The sequence below is a fragment of the Amblyomma americanum genome, chromosome 8, assembly GCF_052857255.1.
Source record: "Amblyomma americanum isolate KBUSLIRL-KWMA chromosome 8, ASM5285725v1, whole genome shotgun sequence".
Classification (NCBI taxonomy): Eukaryota; Metazoa; Arthropoda; class Arachnida; order Ixodida; family Ixodidae; genus Amblyomma; species Amblyomma americanum.
This window is the reverse complement of record NC_135504.1, coordinates 57,893,606-57,906,847: the sequence shown is the minus strand read 5'-3', so window position 1 is coordinate 57,906,847 and position 13,242 is coordinate 57,893,606. Positions and strand designations below refer to the sequence as shown.

Sequence of the window (13,242 nt, the reverse complement as noted above, 5' to 3'; positions counted from 1 at the left end):
GATAGATAGATAGATAGATAGATAGATAGATAGATAGATAGATAGATAGATAGATATGTTTATTTGAGTGTGCCTCAACAGCCAAGTGGCCTGAACGAGCGCACACTAGGTCAGATACATCAAAAACACCACTTCAAAAGATTTAAAAGCAGGCACGAAAACAACAATTAGGCAAATATGTCCATGTCATTAAACGTTTTGTTATATAAGATTTGTACACGAGTCATTGGACAGATGGCGTGCAATCATCGCACATCAGCTATATCAGTCAACCTCTGCGCACCAATCTAAGAATGAGCCACTGTAGAGTCTTCGGCAAGTGCGTGTGCAAAATGGCAGCGCCGCCACATCCATGACAGCTTGCCGCCTTCAGAAGAAGAGGAAGGCGAAGAGCAAACGGTTCTCACCTTTTGTTCCTTTCTTCTATTAGCGCTGCGCTTGGAATTTCGCCGAACGCATCTTCGAAGGACTTGTTCCGCTCTCAGCCCAACCTCCGGAAGCAAAATCTTCAACCATGTGGCGTGAGTAAGCTAGCAGCATTTATTTCATGAAGGCTTCAATCAGAAGCGAACGCTGAGCACAAAACTGAAAGACATTTCGAAACTCAGCCCCTCGCTAGCTGAATGTCTTCTAATTCGCCACTCAATCGCCCTTTAGCAGTTTTTATCGCGAAATAGAAAACGGTGCTTGTTCCACATACCCGCCGCGGTGGCTCAGTGGTTAGGGCGCTCGACTACTGATCCGGAGTTCCCGGGTTCGAACCCGACCGCGGCGGCTGCGTTTTTATGGAGGCAAAACGCCAAGGCACCCGTGTGCTGTGCGATGTCAGTGCACGTTAAAGATCCCCAGGTGGTCGAAATTATTCCGGAGCCCTCCACTACGGACCTATTTGTTCCTCTCTTCTTTCACTCCCTCCTTTATCTCTTCCCTTACGGCGCGGTTCAGGTGTCCAACGATATATGAGACAGATACTGCGCCATTTCCTTTCCACCAAAAACCAATTATTATTATCGTTCCACAGGCAATACGCAACTGAAGGACAAGCGGTCAGGAGAAGAAGAATCAGGAGTAAAAAAAAAAATGCACGCCGTAGAGTTACGACGAGCAGAAAGTAAAAATGCCTTAATGGGATTTCAGGATCCAGTAGTTAGGCATAATGGACTGTCCTCAGTTTCTCTCCGTAGGTGACGAGATGAGGTGGCCCGTGCGCATGTTTCTTTGCGGTGTAAATAATCCATAATACTGTGCTATAGTTCGTGAAGTAATAGTAATCACAAATCCAGGAGAAGGGGACTCTTGCACAAACTCGATGTTTCAACGAGGGGTGCGTAATCGTTGTAATATTTAAAATGTGACAGTCGATCTCTCATAGAAAGTTTATGTAAGCTTTTAACGGATGTTAGGAAAGCCGCAGGGCTTTCTAGAACGCTTTGTCCTTGCTCGTATCCACACTCGCATATCACCTTAACCTTATAGGTGTTGACCGTGTCACCGCCTATGCTAGCTTGTGTTATTCAAGCTGGACAGAGAACATCGATTGTGCCGACCTGTGTTCGCGGCTCGAGGAGCCTCAACCGTCAGCCGCTGTTGTTAGTAGGGCTGAACGTTGAAACTTCTTTGCCACTTTCGGTGTTTTACCTCCCGTCGCGTTCAGCAGCTCTTCTTTTCGTTCTCAGCCGCACGCTTAGCGTCGCTGGCTACCGCTTAGAGCTTTCCCACGTGACTTAGAGCTTGCCCGCCCTGCACAGGCATAAGCAGACATTATAAGCGGAGAATGACGTAGGTACGAAGATAAAGGCGGCAGTTTTAACTCACATCATGCGAGGCCACCTGTTAAAGCACCGAGTTGGAGGTTGTTTCTGTTGCAGCTGTCGGGAAGAATCAATGGGAAAGTGCACGGCCTGCCCACTGGCTCAAGCTGAGCCCCAACCGCTGCCACGTGCTTAAAGTAGGAGAGTCGAAAGAGAAGAGAGGAATGATTGGGAAAGGTAATATGTCCCAGACCAATCTTGACCGGGCCAACCCGTGCTGGACTACTTAGAGCACTCCGCCATATTTCCAAAAATAAATTTGCTGTCTTGGGTCCACATGGAACCCGTAGCAGATATTAAATCGGAATCATGCGGCGGCAATGGACAAGTAGTCTGAGGCATCGGCAAACTAAATGTTGCTTTGTTTCCGCCGAAACTTATTCAAATCACGCGCAGGGCTGTAGTATTCTAAACTTTTATTTTTCTGCCGGCGTAATTCTGACGAAGTTATTTTAAGTTATTCAGTTATGCTTCCTTTTATGTTCGGCTTCAGGTTGACTTCATTTTCCGGACGACACTCTCGTTTGTTTACGGACAAGGAGATCTAAAAGCATTTCATGCTTAATGAATTCGGAATGCACTAGATGTGGATAACTGCGAGACAAGAAACCGATAGTCATACGCTGTGAGCTCATAATGATGAAAAATTTGATCATCTTCTAAATTTACACGCATAACGCGGGGTTTGAGTGTTTCTAACACTGAACATTATTTTAACGAATGCTATCTACTTTTGAGTAAGGCTTGATTCTGTGCTTTATACGTAGTTCGGAAATCGTAAAGCAGGTGTTCTTAAAATGCATGTTGCCTTGACGCCGCAGAGCGAGTTTCCAGCGCTATCTCTGCGATGTACAGAAGAGCGGAGGAACACAGCAACCCTGCAGCATTTGTGGCTCAAAGAGACTTTCAATGGGGCTGTTCGATGGAACGTTGTCGTGACGAAAATCGGTTTACTACGCAATGACAAGAAGTAGTACGGACACGGCATACTATGCGGGTAAAAAGGCAGAGACTGCGTATTAGCTGCAAGATGGTGGCAATCAGGTGGCCTGAGAGATTGCGCACTAGTTAATATCACGCATCTCGTCCACTTAGGGCAGGTAGTGGCCGCTGATCCGGATCATGACAAGAAAAAAAACTAGAAGAATAAGAATGGGGTGGAGTGCATATGGCAGGTTCTCTCAGATCATTGGCAGTAAACCAATATGCCCTAATATAAACGTATACAGAAGTTGTATCTTACCGGTACTCACATATGGGGCAGAAACGTGGAGTCTTACGAAAAGTTTTCAGCGTAAGTTGAGGAAAACGCAGCGTGCAATGGAAAGGAAAATGATAGGTGTAACGCCAAGATACCGAAAGCGGGCAGAGTGGCTGAGGGTACAAACGCGGGTTAATGACATTCTAGTCGAAATCAAGGAAAGAAATGGGCTTGTGCTGGGCTTGTAATGCGGAGGCAAATAAACGCTGCTCCTTCACGGTAACGGAGAGGATTCGAAGGGAACGCAAGCGTAGCAGCGGGCGGCAGAAAGTTAGGTGGGCAGATGAGCTTACGAACTTTGCGGTGATAGAGGACTAATTGGAGAGAGATGGGAGAGATATTTCCCTGCTGTGCGCATATTCAGGCTGGTGATGATGATGATCTTAATCATAAGTGTACCTGACGAATGTCCATTTTGCTATCGTATGAAAGATGTACGCATCCACCTAAAAAACTAAAGGTCCTGTATTTTTCTAAGCCGTTGAATATCTGCAGTAGATAGGAAATAAATCAAAGTTATATAGTTCACCCAGGCAACGAACCTATGTGATTTAATGCTCTCATCAGCAATATATCGCTATATTCTTAAATGCATTAGGAACTTATTAAGTCATCGAAGAAGCTCACGTGCATCAGCTTCATTGATAACGACCTAGATTACAATTATAGTGAAGAATACAACCATTGCTGTATCTAGAACACAATCGGGCTTGCCAAACTTGTATTTTCGATGGTAATTTCTGTAATCAGGGCAAGAACTCATGCTGAAAAACCCCGTGCAACATGAGTGTACTCTGTGCAACATTTACCTGTGGTTTAGTACTTGTTCGGCTGTTGCAGTTTCATGAGTGCCATAAAATTGTTTTCTTTTTTTGTAGAGACATCCTGGTTGTCCCGTTTGTCCTCGGGTAAGTACGGTGTAGGACTGTTTCATAATACGAATAAAAATTTGTACACACAATCTAAAGAGTTTATGCGCTCATTCAGAATCATTGCAAATTTGACAAACCTTCCACTTAGAGGTAGCCTGTACAAATATGATAGACCTTTCGAACTTTGTTCATTAAGCCAGACGCGCACCAATATTCATGCTCACCAAATGAGTAGTCAACCATCAGTATGCTATTAGATCCCATATTGGAGGTGACGCTGGAAATACCTACCAGCAATGTTTCCTGATCATGAAGAAGCAAAACTGTTGAACCTGCAACACGTGTGAATAAACCTGCTAGGCGGTCGCAAAAGATATATTTCCACCTCTGAATCTGCATCGTGCAGCTTTCGTTCAGCTGCCTGTGTTTGTCGAAGTATTAACAGGAGGCACGGCTACTCTCGTTTGATTTTTGTTTCCTTAAAGGCCCCCTCCCTTCCGGGAGTGTTACATAAAGGGTGGTGTTAACATAAGTGCATACAACATACTTTCATGATGAGAAGTGCAGTTTGACTTCGTCTATGAAGGTGGATGGGCAGGTGATGGCTGCAATTTCGTAGACAAAATATGTATTTAATTGCTTGCTTGAAACTTCGATTACGAATTTAAACCATGGGAGGCTTATATTTTGATGATTAATTGCATTTTGTATTATTTTCGTATTTTACCATTGGTCGCTGCTCCCAGTGGCGCAAGACGCAGGAGAATATGTCACACCCCTTTTGAGAGACACGCACTGCCTTCGGGTATGTTAACCTTGGGTGGAAAACACACACACAATACAGCGTACGGGAGGACCGATTTTTACCATGTCAGAAGAAACACGCCAACTAGCCTGACAATGCGTCCTCCTTAAGTAGTTATACTCTGGTCCCATCTTTACGTGTTACGTAGTGCGCTGGTCCCGCAGCCCGTTTTGTGTGAGCTTTTTTGCAGCGCAAGTTTACCATCTCAGAACAAATACGCCAACTAGCGCGACAACATGTTCAACCTAAACACTGTGCCGCTTATTTCCACAAACTTGTACCACGCCCATGTCCGACCGGCAGACCGGTGCTACACCGAGAAATGACGCAGCAGTACGACACGTTTTACACGCCAGCCAAGATTTATCGGCGCACAGCGTACTACATTCATGATACCCATGCGTTTGGAACTATTTTGCAGAGCTACTCTACAGCGTTTCTCTCTTTTCGCTCTCTCCTTCATCCCTACCTTCATGTCACTGTTCGGGTGACCACCGCGAAGTGGGAGAGTTACTGCGTCCCTTCCCTTCCCCTAAATGCTCACTGTTTAACGCGATCGCGTACACAGCTCGTTAGGTCGAAAAGCCAACGACGTAGTAGTAGTCGGCACTGCGTGTCGGAAATAATCGGGGGCTACGCGAATAAAAATCAAATCATGATAGTTTGTGGTTCTAGTGATTGATAATTGGGTGCTGTGTGATAGGCTATGATGAGTTCAAGAAATCGTAGCAATTGGTTGATCAATGAAATAAAAAAAATAGGAAAAAGGGGGTTCTAAGGTGTTAAGCCACACAATAAAATTCTAATGCTTGATGATGCTAATTAAAGAAGAGTGTATAACTGATCAAGTAATTAACTGAAACAATTTAAAAACACCAGATTACGGGTCAAATAGCCTAAACTGTCACATCAGCATCAGATGACGCACCAGACTGCGTACGCTATCGTATCAACTCATAAGCGCAGCAACGTTTTCCGTTCTCGCTTTAGGCATAGAAACTGGGCGCCGAATGTGCGATGACAACGTTAAGCCTAGTTTGAGGGAATCAGTCGGACAGGATGCGGCGACGAGAGTTGTTAGCGGTGGCAGCGCGGCAACATCACCAGTGTCTGTGATTGGCTGTTTGCTTTCAGCACTCGCTTTTGATTTCGTCACGAGTAGCGTCACGGTGAAATTGAATTGAATGAATGGTTAAAAATACAACCACTGGTGTTACAGAAGAGATGTACGCGCTATCTGTTGTTCCTATCGGATGAAAGCTGCATCGCTTCTCCCACAGCATTCTATGTGGCTGTAGTCTGCGCACATTATGTACTGTGATTTATGTTTTCATATGTGACAATTCCTTTCCCTGCATTTTTTTTTCTCAGCCAAGACTGAGCAGCAAGGTATGTAGTCCTTAAGCAGTGATGGGCTTGTTGCAACTGCACGTCTTTAGTGTAACCACTGCCATTGTAACCACTGCCTTGATTAAATGCTAAAATCCTTTGCTTTGGAGTGCTTCGCTGATGGCTATCGTCGATTCGTTTTCCTTTCTTAAGTGCTCGATGTTATATCAGTCGTGAATATGTCGCAGCGGGGTCACGTCAGATAAGATACTTGGCAAAGGCAGGGAAAGTGCTATGGCAAGGAAATTAAAGAAAAAATTCAATTTCGTCTCCTCTATCCTCATGGGGCTAGCAATATATATTGAGGCTTGGGTGGGGGGGGGGGGGGGAGACACGTGAATCAAACTACAAAAGTAAAACACACACTTCAAATGAAACTGATATCCTTGGATACATCTTTATAACAAGTAAACGGATACAAAACAGAAACAGTTTCATTTCCTGATCATAGTTGGTACGGGCTTGCCATAGAAAGAGCGAATCGAAAGTGAACGCGGCGACGCACTGCAATTTAAAGTAATTTATTTGGATTTGTAAGTTGGTCTCGCGATCGGCATTCACAATTTTCGCCTCTGAGGAACGCAGTTTATTTAAAGGAAAAATTATTAGCCAAAACAAGAACTGGTAGCTCAAAGCCTTAAAAATACTGGTCCGTATAATCGTACATGAGTGAACCTACCCCGTTGCCTCTTTACGCACGACTAGTTTCCCCCAGTGTAACGCGATCACGCCTATCCGATACTGTATGGCGTCCTTATTCCTAGAGGCTTTGTGCAGCGAAGGTCCTTGAATGCGGGAAATTAACTAGAAGTTAGGAAACATACACTGGGCGCTTTTAAGAAATTATACTGGGATAATTTAGACTTTTGCTAATAACCATGCACCTGTTTATTCTTCTTAGAACGCCTTTTTTTATCTTGGTTCTACTTAGCCCGATTTGCGAGTAAACTGAGCAAACAAATAGAAGCAGAACAATCCAAAACCGCTAGGTGGTTACCAGCAGCTTTATTCTCAATGCTCGTTTTTAATTCTTGTTCACAGCAAATCCAGCTGAGTTACTAGCTTCGTTCTTTTCAAATATGCAACGGTGCCCTTAAAGTGACATGAGGAGAACTCTATCAATTTTTTTTTGTTAGCAAAATCTGATCGTTCGGCACTGCATGGCTTTTTGCCGCTTGTCCGGGGGCTAAAGATGCATTTATTTCAAAGGAATTTCGATTCGAAGTTGAAAAAGTTTTTCCCGCCGTCCGATTCAAACTCGGCGCCCTCTTATGACGTCACGGCGTCCTCTTATGACGTCACAAGACGGAGTGACGTGAAACGTGACGTAAACGCAGACTCCGCGATTTCTCGCTGCTAGCGGTGTGGTCTAGCAGCAGCCGAAATGAAAGCTACCGCCGCCGCACGTTGAAGGCGAAGGCATGTATCGGGGGTCGCTACTGTCGCTTCGTTTACGTTTGCACCGGCGTCTTGCCAGCGTTACGACGGATCCCGTTCCCGAAACCGCCAACGAAGTTCTCGCAAAAACTCCGGCCTGCATTTTAGCGACCTCAGCCCCACAGAGCGTGCGATGCTTTTGCGGGAGCACGGCTAGGTTAGGCGTCGGCGGGTCGTTTCCCCCTTTCTCAGTGAGCAGGTGTTGCTAATTAAACATCTTAATCCCAGTGCGGGGAGTCGCGAGTGGCGAGGACAAGGTCGGCACGTCGCGCCCATCGGAGGCTGGCCGAGGCTTTGGGGCCAACAGATTGTGATTCCTTGAACGGCGCTGTTGCACGGTGCAGCAGGCGGCGTCGTGGAGGTTTCTGACTGTTGGAAAAGCTGCGTTATTTATTTTTTTTTTATAATAACGCATGGGTCCTCAAGGGCGCTCGCGTTTGAAGTTGGTGGCTTGAAAGTAAAACCGAAGCATGACCCTTCAACGGGTTCCGCGCGTTTCCCGAGGTACGGGGTCCACTGGATCGAGTTCTCTCGCCCACTACTTGCATGTACCTTCAGAAGTGTACTGTTAATGGATGAAATTAGCCGAGAGCTCGAAAAGAACAGCTTCGGCCTGCCGAAGCTATTGAATGGAGCCGCAAAAAAACGAGTTGGAGGAGAGCGGAGTCACGTCCTCTGCAGGTTCCAAACTTCTTTCATAGCGAAAGCTTTACTGGCCGCGAACTTGCGATTTCGCCGTGACGTGACAACGCGCTTCTCGCTGCGGAGCCGAACTGGCGGCGGCTGGCGCACTCGGCGCGAAATAGAGACGAGCTCCAAGTCTCCGCCAGTGCGGTCAGAGTGCGCCGAAGCCACCGAACGCGTCGGCGGTCAAGCGCAGTTGGAGTATACAGGGTCTCGTTTTGGCCGACGTGACGTCGCCGTGCAGCGCGCGCGCGTTACGCCATTGTATAAACGCGCCTTAACAGAGCCTGCGCTTAACCGCTATCCAACGTATTCGGTGGCGGCATCTATGGGAGCCACTGAAACCCCCCGCACACTCAGTGTCGTTAATGTCAAGCGCAGTGTATTCATTGGTTAGCCATTCTGCATTTCATTTCAATAACAATAAATCTCTTGACTGGTGACCGTATACGCGATAAATCACTTCATGAATGCCCGGATGTACGGTCGGACGCTTCGTGTTATTAGTTGCTTTTGTACTTTTAAAATATCTCTAAATTTGCATACCATTGCTCTGAGATAAATAAATATACTTTGTGGAGACCAGCGCTCAGTGTGACTGGTGTGGCTTTGTGGCACGGGCAGGGACAGTATATTTTTGTTTCTTTTTATAGTCCCACAATTATTTGCCCCAAACGTGACAAATAAAAAGAAATGTTATGCCGAAAACGCTCTAACTGCTCTAAAGGAATAGATTAACAGCCATGCGACTGGGCTCAGAAAGCCTAGTGTCACGCATAAGAACGAGGTCCCTTAATGCAGAGATGCTTTGAAAGTTGTGTTGCTTGCACACACAATAAAAGCACTGCACCTGATTTCTTTTACACAGGAGGCAGCCAGATCACCGGCGAGTATCCCGGTAAGTTCTCTAAGCGAAAAGGGTGGTAACGGTGGCATTATTCCTTACAAACTTCTGAATGCTTTCAGTGTACGGTTTTTGGATGGTATTTCCGACCACAAAGCAGCTTTCCTTACCCGGTCCCGCTTCACCAGTAGCCCACTGTGTACGTTCACGTCATTTCTGGATTTCCATCATGCTTACGATAACGTTGTAATCGACAAACTGGCCGAGTGCATTGGCTCCTTCTGCGCGCTCAGCCGTGACGGTGATGTTAATTACCTTGCTGAATATTTTAAAAATATTGTTAGACTGTGCATTAAACTGTTTTTTCCCGTCAAAACGAAGAAAAGAAACCCTACTCTCCCTTGGATTAATCGCGATGTTTTGCAGATGTCACGCCGTGTGTCTCGGCTGAGGCGCATGACACGTAACAATAACCTTGATGCTGTTGCTCAATTTCAAGCTGCGAAAAATGAACTTCGTAATAAAATGCACTATGCTAAATAATAATAATAATAATTGGTTTTTGGGGAAAGGAAATGGCGCAGTATCTGTCTCATATATTGCTGGACACCTGAACCGCGCCGCAAGGGAAGAGAGGAAGGAAGAAAGAGGTGCCGTAGTGGAGGGCTCCCGCATAATTTCCACCACCTGGGGATCTTTAACGTGCACTGACATCGCATAGCACACGGGCGCCCTAGCGTTTTTCCTCCATAAAAACGCAGCCACCGCGGTCGGGTTCGAACACGGGAACTCCGGATCAGTAGTCGAGCGCCCTAACCACTGATCCACCGCGGCGGGTTAAAAAAGCGAATCATGAGCAAGCCCGAGCTAGCTAGCTAGATTTCTATTTTCGCTTTAAGCTCCAAGGGCTGCTTAGCGATAACCCTCGTAAATTTTGGCGCTCTGTTCTACCCTCCGGCACTTCACCCACCTCATTCGTTATTAATGGAGAAATTGTCACCGACCCTGCTCAAATATCTGATGCATTTAATGTTTGCTTTCATTCTGTCTTTGCACGTGATAATAACGTGATTCCACCTTTAAGTCTTCCTAATCATGATCGTTCAACCTCTGATATCCCAGTTAGCACTCAGGGCGTTTTAAATGTTATCTTGCACCTTGACTAAAAAAATGCGCTGGACCGGACAGTATCCCAAACACCTCCCTTGCACGTTATTCTCTTTGGTCACGTCGATATTTCTCAATTATTTTTCAAAAATTTGTCTACTGGCGTTGTCCCTTCCTCATGGAAACTTGCCAATGTACTTCCGCTCTATAAATCCGGGGACAAACAACTTCTTTCTAGCAATAGCTCTGTCAATGATCACTTCCTTCTGAATCAGTCTTTTGGTATGTTCTTTGACTGATGCAGCACGTGGCACATGAAAATAAATTTCAGCAAAACAGTTGTCTTGTCTTTCAGCAACCGCCTATCACCTTCTAATTACTATTATTCTTCAATAGAAAGGGTACATGAATATAAATTTTTCGGCGTTGTTTTTTCCCACAATATGACATGGTGAAAACACATCGATCACATCAGAGCTAAAGCTCTTAAAAAGGGTAGGTTACTTGAGGCGCACAGTACAGGATGCTCCAAAGGAGACCAAATTGCTCATGTACAAAACTCTAATTCGCCCTATTCTTAAATACGCTTCTAATGTCGGGAATTCATATAAGCATTGGGAAATTGACCAAGTAGAATCTGTACAACGAAAGGCTGTAAGATTTATTTTCCGCCGCTACGACTTTCATTTTTCACCCTCATCTGCGATGTCTTCGATAAACTTGAACCCGCTCGCATCCCGCCGGAAAACTGAGTCCTTAAAACTTCTTCACTCAATAGTGCATTCTACTAATTGCCTTTCAGAGGGCAAGCATATCTCGTTTTCAAAACCATCTGTAACCAGGAGCCATCACGATCTTAATATCCAGCCTTTTTTTGCCCGTACTAACGCTTTCAAATACAGCTTTTTTCCGCGTACCGTGGAAAAAAGCTCTCTTTCCTTTACCTTCCCCCTCCCCCAGCACGGCGCAGCGACCATTTCCTCGTTCCAGAGAGAAATTACTGCACGCGTCAAGCGGTCCCAACTTTCTATTTTTTCATTCCTTCAATAACATCCATATTCGTGCGTTACCAATTTCGGATTTTGCGTCGGCAATTGAGTCGTAGCATTGTATGGTGTTGTGTGCAGCGTTTATAGCTGTAAATTCTTCTCATGTACCCTTTTATGCGTGGAATTGTACCACATTATATGTAACCACTCCTGCTATAGCCCCTAGAAAGTTGCTGCAGTATTTTCAAATAAAATAAATAAAATGTGATTGCCGCCAAAAATATGCCTTATCATCACTGCCAGGCGAGTATGGTTCTTTTTATAACAAGTTTAGGAGTGCGTTACGGGCTGAGCCGTCAAGGCAAGCATCATAAGATGTTTTTAAACGGCACACACATTATATGTATGCGTGTATATGCGTGTGTGTATGTGTGTGTGCGTATGCATGTGTGCGAATGTATGCATGTGTGTGCATGTGTGTACGTATGCATGTGTGTGTATGTATGTGTATGCGTGTGTGTTTGTGTGCGTACGCTTGTGTGTGCGTATTCGTGTGCGTGCGTGTATGCGTGTGCATGCGTGTGCGTGTGTGTATGCGTGTGCGTATGTGTGTACGTATGCGTGTGTGTGTGTGCGTGTGTGAGAGAGAGAGATTCGCTACCACCCCTCCACTATGCTCATTTCTTCCCTGACACAAGCACCTGCATCCATGTTTGACGATTAATGTTCTTGTAGACAACTTCCGTAAACAGTTTTATTGAAGCAAAAGAAACCAACATGCTTCGCGCGTTATAGCATTGCACACATTCATATCCTCAGACCTTTCCTAGCTCACATTGTCTTGGCTCAGAACAGAACAAAAGACAAATGGTCCAGTCCATAGAAAGGCTCACCCCTGCTGGCTTTTTTGCCTTCATTTTCAGAGCACACCCAGTAAGTATAACTGCTTCATGAAGAACTTGGGCATGTTGACATTAACTGATTAAATAATGAGCCTCAATTTTTCTTCATCAGCGCTCGCTGAGTTCCTCAAACTTGTAGTAAAGAAACAAAATTTAGGAAATTATCCGCAATAAAGTTTTAAGTAAATATAGATTTCGTATTGTAGACACTATACAAAGTCGGCAGCATTTATTACGAAGCAACTCGTATCACATCAGTATGAGTTCAGTACAATACATGAGAAAATAGAACGAAAAACAGATCTCATAAAATAAGCAGCACTGAACAGCAGTGCATTCAAACCTGTATTTCAAAATGCCGGCAGCGACAAAGGAGCTATCGTTGTGCACTAGCAAATTTCTTGTCACTTACTAGTTAATATAGACTTAGGCCGCTTGTTTTGCTATGTAATGGGAAAGGAATATAAAGAGGCTCGAATCCTACTTTTCCGGCGTGCAACCACACCTGTTATGTTTGTATGCGGAAGGTTTGTGATACGAGAAGACACGACTTCAGATAAACGTGGGAGCCAATTGAAATCCTATCATGCTCCGTTTTACATAAACTTGGACATATACCCATCCTACCACGTATAGCAGACAGTTCCTAAGTGAGCACATTTTTTAGAGCGGTAGCACTACTGCTAATGTTATGCGGGTTTGTCAAGAATCGTTCGCACTGATTTTATTCGCCTTCCAATTTTTTGTGTTGGTCTTGGATTCAAAGAGCCAAACTATAGTACAATATCGTAAAAATTAGGCCCACATTATGACAAAACGACAGTTATGCCTGCGCTTTCCCAAAAGATATTTGAATTGATTGAAGATGTCGCACAGCTGTTATTAAGAAGCGATATACGTGAGTATACCAAATTCTTTCGAAAGAAAGCCTGGCGTACACATCTTTTCCGCCTGCGTGCACATTATTCATGACTTTGTCAGTAATAGTTGCACTTTGTTGTATCTCAGCTGCATCGTAGGCGTAGGCGCTTGCGATTGACCAAAATATATTGCCACATGGTAATTTAGTCATCTCTAAAGGAGCCCGCAAAAGCCAACACTACTATCTTACACATTCTAATGCTTGTTGACAGAACGAGCA

The 13,242-nt window shown here is 44.9% G+C and overlaps 1 long non-coding RNA gene across 1 annotated transcript; it reads left to right on the top strand.

Annotated features, from left to right (window-relative positions):
- Positions 1-419: 419 nt before the first annotated feature.
- On the top strand, positions 420-9,157 carry LOC144100668 (uncharacterized). Its single transcript, XR_013307787.1, has 4 exons — positions 420-521; positions 3,951-3,980; positions 6,121-6,138; positions 9,128-9,157. It is a non-coding gene; the product is annotated as an uncharacterized LOC144100668 (long non-coding RNA).
- The last annotated feature ends 4,085 nt before the right edge of the window (positions 9,158-13,242 follow it).